Genomic DNA, 7,073 nt, shown 5'->3' with positions numbered 1-7,073 from the left:
ATTGTGTTATCTTCGACTCTGAAGGTGATTATCCCTGCCACCGAAGGTGGACGGAGGTTTTGTTTCACCGCTGTTTGTCTGTCTGTTTACGGACGGATTCACACGAAACTTGGTGGACATGTTGCGTGTGTGACAAGGATGAAATGATTAGATTTTGGTGAAGACCCGGGTCGGGATACTAGGATTTATTTAAGTGATTCGTCACCACTGAGAGATGGGGTGAGAAAACGATATACGGTATAGCTCAATATCTCAAAAAGTTATGGACAGATTATGACAAAACTTGGTTAATGATTTGGTTAAGCGACAAAAACAAACTAATTCAATTTTTGTTCAGGTTCGAATCCAGATCCGGCCTATCAGTGGGATACGAAACGTAAACTGTTCAACCTGTCGGAGGTATGCGCCCCACCGATCGCTTCTTTTTTTTTTTCTTTTTTTTTTGTATACAGGATCGAGGCTCGTGTAAGAGCTAACATTAATCACACAAAAAAATCAAACAGACACATAAAACATATAATAAAGGGAGCGGGAGACAAGATGGGGAGAGAGGGGGAAGCACACAGACACAACATTTGAGAGCAGGGACATCGAGAGATCTGTGGGAGGGAGGGGGGTTGGGGGGAGGAGGCGTGAGAAGGGGGGGGGGGGGGGGGAGAGGTATAAAACACATGGACACTGCAAGGACTTCCAGGAAAGAAGTTGGTATTTCAAAAAAGTGGATCTGGGGTGAATTAGCGGGGGTAGAAAAGATCAAGGTTTTGGATTTACATTATTTTATTTATTTATTTAGCTTACATTATTTTATTTAGATTATTTTAGTTTACACCTTGTGCTTATTCACCTTCTTCTTTCATTATTTTAACTGGTCATTCAGTGTTGGTGTCTGCTGAGAAAGACACCATGACCAATCCATGATGATCTCCCACAGAGGATGAACACTGGATCCACCTCCAGGCGATCGATGTTTCCGTGCGTCCACAAATCAATGAATAAACATCCTATTTGTATATTCGTCGATTATTAAATTTGTAAACATGTTGCACTTTATGCATGTTCCATTTAAGCACAATTATTGAGCAAAAAAAAACAATTATTTTAATCCACCAGGAACGTGGTAATTACATACACACAAACAATACATACAAAAACAGCACCAGCAAGAATGACGGTTAACCATGAGCCACAAAATATGATTCATTGGCACATAAGCTACAACAAATAACAGTAATCTGTGCATAATCCATGCCAGTCATTTCCAAATAACACACATGTAAGAAAATAAGAAAATGAACAATGATGGACGTAGGTACATAAAAGGTGAACCGGACACGACGGTACGAGGTAAATATCTGTTGGTAATTCAATGGATGAAAACTATTACTTTACAAACAAGGCATTCTCTGCTGCAATGGAATGTTCTCACTTTGTAAACTGAAATAATTGTGATTGTGAAGTGCAGCACGTGACGACTATTCACAACATGTGTCCGCGTGTGCAAGTTTGTGTACAACTGCAACCTGGTGTGACAACCTCACCTTAGCAACCGACCATGAGCTGTATCGGTCCAAGATGCGGCGTCAAATGCCATTGGTGTCTTTCAAATGGCACATTTTGGGTAACATATGTTCCATGTTCAGAGTGCATGCTTCACACGGTGATGAAACAAACAAACAACAGCAACCACAAAAAATAAGTGCGGCACACCATTTTTTCATTTTGGGCCTCATATGTTACATAGTTCATAGGTCAAATTGAACATGTAATGGACAGAGAATGTATCATATGATATCAAAGTTGTAAAATGGATATTAAATAATAACATGGATTGAAACTAATATCCTACACAAGGAATGTAAACATCTTTCATTTTTTAAATTACTTTTTTCCATAATATTTCAAAGTAATTATTTTTGTCCTCTCCTGCCCCCATGTTTTGTCCAAATCTCCCTCTATCTTGGCCTTCAACTCTGCTGTTAGTGTTTCCACCCCTCTCGCTACTGCTCCTTTTGCGTGCTTCGATGCCTGTTCTGGCGATTACGTCCTGATCCGTTCAGTGCACGAGCTCTCTCACATGTGTACAAAATAAATAAATAAAAAGTCATTCATAATGCAGCATGAAATACAAAACCCTAACCCTGGATTAATTTTCTCTCCTTTTGACCTCGGCGTAACGAAATCACTGCACACTTATTATGAGTAAACTGCCTCTCTTACCAGGTGACCCAGAATCAGGGCGTACTTGTCTTCCTCTACACATCGTTTGGTTACCTCATGGTCTTCTCTCACCTTTAGACTCCAGTGTTGCTTCTTCCCTCTGTCCTTCTCGTGAGTCCCATCAGGTCATACACATTCATCAACTAACTGTCTCATTTTTTCCCTCCTCAAATGTGAACTATACATTAGGGTGTCACTAAAATGTAAAGTTTGGATTTTTCATACTCTCACCCCGGGAATCTATTCGATTAGTAGTAAAAACTTTGTGACTGAAAAATCATTTGGATTGAATAACTTTAAAAGGTCACCCCCGGGGTCCAAAATTCTTTTTAAAAAAATCTGATTTTTGTATTCCAATCAGATTTTTTAAAATTTAAATAAAACTATTATTTGTTCATATTTTTTATCAATACGAATGAATGACCGATGAACATAATATGTTCTACAATTCTACATACATAGAACATATAGATTCCACAGTTCTACATTCTAGTGCTGTCTTTCCCTCGCGGTCCCCCTGTGCTGTCTTTCCCTCGTGGTCCCCCTGTGCTGTCTTTCCCTCGTGGTCCCCCTGTGCTGTCTTTCCCTCGTGGTCCCCCTGTGCTGTCTTTCCCTCGTGGTCCCCCTGTGCTGTCTTTCCCTCGCGGTCCCCCTGTGCTGTCTTTCCCTCACGGTCCCCCTGTGCTGTCTTTCCCTCAAGGTCCCCCTGTGCTGTCTTTCCCTCGTGGTCCCCCTGTGCTGTCTTTCCCTCGCGGTCCCTCTGTGCTGTCTTTCCCTCGTGGTCCCCCTGTGCTGTCTTTCCCTTGCGGTCCCTCTGTGCTGTCTTTCCCTCATGGTCCCCCTGTGCTGTCTTTCCCTCGCGGTCCCTCTGTGCTGTCTTTCCCTCGCGGTCCCCCTGTGCTGTCTTTCCCTCGCGGTCCCCCTGTGCTGTCTTTCCCTCGCGGTCCCCCTGTGCTGTCTTTCCCTCGTGGTCCCCCTGTGCTGTCTTTCCCTCGTGGTCCCCCTGTGCTGTCTTTCCCTCGCGGTCCCTCTGTGCTGTCTTTCCCTCGCGGTCCCCCTGTGCTGTCTTTCCCTCGCCGTCCCTCTGTGCTGTCTTTCCCTCGCGGTCCCCCTGTGCTGTCTTTCCCTCACGGTCCCCCTGTGCTGTCTTTCCCTCGCGGTCCCCCTGTGCTGTCTTTCCCTCGTGGTTCCCCTGTACTGTCTTTCCCTCGTGGTCCCCCTGTACTGTCTTTCCCTCGCGGTCCCTCTGTGCTGTCTTTCCCTCGTGGTCCCCCTGTGCTGTCTTTCCCTCGCGGTCCCCCTGTGCTGTCTTTCCCTCGCGGTCCCTCTGTGCTGTCTTTCCCTCGTGGTCCCCCTGTGCTGTCTTTCCCTCGCAGTCCCCCTGTGCTGTCTTTCCCTCGCGGTTATCAGCTCTTTCACGAGCCTCGATTCAGTATAAATAAATAAATAAATAACAATTCTACACGTATAAAATTATCGACGTCTCTGCGGGCTTCTTCCTCAGTTTTTCTGGTCATCCATTTCCCTAAGCCTTATCATTTTTCCTTATCCAGCGTCCGTTCCTCTTCTCTCAATTGTTCTCCTTTAAACTCCCTAAACCACATCAAAACTTTTCTTCCACTAGGTGGAATAATATTACGGGGTGAGACTGAAAAAATCTGTCTTTAAATGTCCGCCCACTATTACTAGTGACACCCTACTATACATGCTCAGTTCTATCTTTTCATTCTCATTTTATGATTTACGTAAACACCTTCCTGAGTCTGTTTTTTTGTGCTCTTTGTTTTCTAAGTCAGTGCAGACAGTCACCACACCCCCATCACATATACTGACTCCCCTCCCCACCAATTAATCTTGATATTCTCACCAATCTGCTCCCCTCTTCCTTCCTGCACCTCATCGACTCACTCCTTTCAATCACTTTGGTGCTGTTCGTGTGTTCCACTACCTTTCTTTGTCAGTTTATCAATGTTCAACCCTCTGTCTTTGAGTTTCTCCATGAACCTCAACCACTGGATAAAAAAATAAAATCTGGGCCCATGTTGTGTGCTTGAAGTAAAGCTCATTGTGGGTTCAGTGTAAACAGGATGATTGTATTTGCATGTCCCACCAAGAGGGTTGTTCAAAAGAAAAAGCAGTATTTTACAATAGCCAAGGCAAGATTTTAAATCAAAGTGCACAAAAACATTAAAAACAAGAAAGAGCAATCAGAGATTACAAGTCAAACTCGCCAGGACGTGTTTGTGTGGTGTATTTTGTGCGGTGTTTATTAGCGCTGAGGAAGCGCCTCTAGCGAATGACTTCCAGCCAGTGTAACGCGAATTCCTGTCACAGGAATTCTGAGATCATATAAGTGTGACGTGGCAGTTCCTGATTGGTTCGTGTTGGGGAACCCCTTCTCGCTGCCGACGTGACGTAAATTCGCGCATGCGCACTGGTGAAGCTTACTCGATCTTACTCGATCCCATATTACATGTACTTTCATTGCATACAAATTATACTTCCTCCTAGAAATTCCATGCCCGAACCTCAGCGCAATCCAAGAGGATTCACTTGTTATCTGCTGTGCTTGTGTGGTTTATTGACGACGTAGATTTATGTTCAATCCAATATGGCTGCCAGACTAAGTGACCGGTGACGTCATCAATATAATTCTCCCATACAATTTTTGTGTAGATCACGCTCAAGAAATTTCGAATTGATCGGATCAAGCGTTATACGTCATAATGAAGGCATTGATGACATCATCATGAATATATGTTGCTCCCCATAGGGAGTACTTGAGAATGAGCCATGTTTCAACTTTTTCCATAGAGCGGTTTCAGAGATATAGAAGTGCAATTTGTTTTGGGTTTTTCCAAGATGGCGCCCGTACCATATGACTGATGAGGTCATAAATAACATTTATAAATTCTACAGGAGGAGGCGCTCCTATGGTGAAAATTTTGTGTCAATCGGACTAACGGTTGCAGAGAAAAGCATACTCACGTTCTGTGCGGACAAATATACAAACAAACAGACAAACACACAAACGGACCCAAATGCAATACCCTCGACTCCTCTGGCGAGGGTAATAAAGAACTCTACTTCGGAAACTGTTAGTTTTATTTTGCTGCTTGGTGGAGAGAGACTGACACTCAAATCCTTTCGCAGGCCTTAGATCGAAAAAGTTTACATCATTAATAATTTTAATGCCTCGTTTTAACGATTTAAACCTTTAAACCTGGATTTTTCAAATTTAAATGACTCCCGGTTTTACGTCCATTTGAGGGACGGCAAAAACATTGATGAATCACCCTGCCTGCGAAACACCATGATGGCACTTTATAGCTTGGGTCGGGATTCAAGCGCAGGCTGGATGGCTTAGAGAGGAGCGTGCGTACCTCGAGCGTCTAGGCCGGCCATCCTGCCAGCCCAAACTCATACACAAGTATATGGCCAAAAAGGTTCAGGTAGATGGTACTGAGTCACGAATGTTGTTTGCAAGCCAATCTAAGTTACTTTTGCGCAGCTCATCTCACTTTAGCCTTTGGAGGCCATTTTTCCCCGCAAGTGGGGGTTTGGCCTTTTTCGGGGACCGTGGTTGTTGTTGTTTTTCGGTCCCCTTTTTGAAGCAATGTTTTACGGCCGGATGCCCGTCCTGTCGCCAACCCTTTTTGTTGCCTTTTTACGACAAACAGGGAATTACCAGTGAACTGGTACTCAATTAGCCGACCTCGGAAGGATTGCAGGCTGAGTCAACCCCCCTGGCGTTAATTCAGCGATCGACCGGGATTCGAACCCAGGATCCTAGGATCCTAAGCTGGCACCCTAGCCGCTAGCCCAACACCAGGCTCGCTCACTCACTCACTCACTCACTCTCACTGAGAAAACAAATATAAAAAAGAGAAAAGAAACAGGAAGAGGAAGTGAGAATAGAAGGAAAGACAAATAAATGGATAAATGACAAAACAACAAAAATAAGGATAAAAGGATAAATAACAAATAAATAAATAACAAATAACAAATAATAAAATTAAACAAATAACAAATAAATAACAAAAAAAGATAAATAAATATAACAAATAAATAAACAAAAATATAACAAATAAAATAAATAAGATAATAAATAAACAAATATAAAATAACAAATAATAAATAACAAATAAATAACAAATAAGGATAAAAACAGCAAAAACAAATGGCAGAGCAAAACCATAGCACTTGTATGATCTGTTCTCATGAGTGAATTAGCCAATTGTGTGGAAGAATGAATCGAACAGGTGGACCCTCAACCAAACTGGAGAGATCTGCAGAATTATTCTAGCTTCCAGTGTACTCCAACCAACAATGGTTTCAGTCACATGTAAACATGCGAGGAGAAGAAAAATCAGCACAAGCCCTGACCGTACCATTGGGCCACCAGGTAAAAAAAAAAAGAGTGAGCAATGGTCACATGTTTGGAAAAATTAACAACACCAGTTTTTCACTGCACTGTTCCACACTCACCCCACATCGCACATCTCCCCAGGAAATCCAGGCCTTCCCACTCGGTTATCGTAGAATCGACGCTCAACGGAATCGTGCACTTCCGAACCGGATAAAATCACGACTACAAATCAGCCAAATCAGCCGGGTTTCGTTTGCAATGGATTGACAGCCATGACGTCATTAAGTGAGAGATGTGACGTCATCAGGTAGCATCATAGCATCAATGTCCAATATGATATTGTACACATTTCACACAGTCACGTGTACATGATGGCTATATTGATCAGCTGGCAAAAAACCCCAATAATATAACGCCAATACCCCTGATTGTAACGTGCTAGGGACTTAGTTTTCGGGTTTTCCCCCCTTACGCACCTTAAGAGTGT

The 7,073-nt window shown here is 43.1% G+C and overlaps 1 protein-coding gene across 1 annotated transcript in view; it reads right to left on the bottom strand.

Annotated features, from left to right (window-relative positions):
* Nucleotides 1-1,074: 1,074 nt before the first annotated feature.
* PGBD5 (piggyBac transposable element derived 5) overlaps nt 1,075-7,073 on the bottom strand; it is an 82,423-nt gene continuing 76,424 nt past the window's right edge. The window contains exon 8 of the mRNA XM_068115179.2: nt 1,075-1,648. The gene's annotated coding sequence lies outside the window, so the exon portion shown is untranslated. The remainder of the gene's footprint in view (nt 1,649-7,073) is intronic.

Source organism: Myxine glutinosa, chromosome 5, assembly GCF_964187855.1.
Source record: "Myxine glutinosa chromosome 5, kmMyxGlut1.1, whole genome shotgun sequence".
In the NCBI taxonomy this organism is placed as follows: Eukaryota; Metazoa; Chordata; class Myxini; order Myxiniformes; family Myxinidae; genus Myxine; species Myxine glutinosa.
Note: the sequence above shows the minus strand (reverse complement) of the source record. Positions and strands in the feature narration are given on the sequence as shown.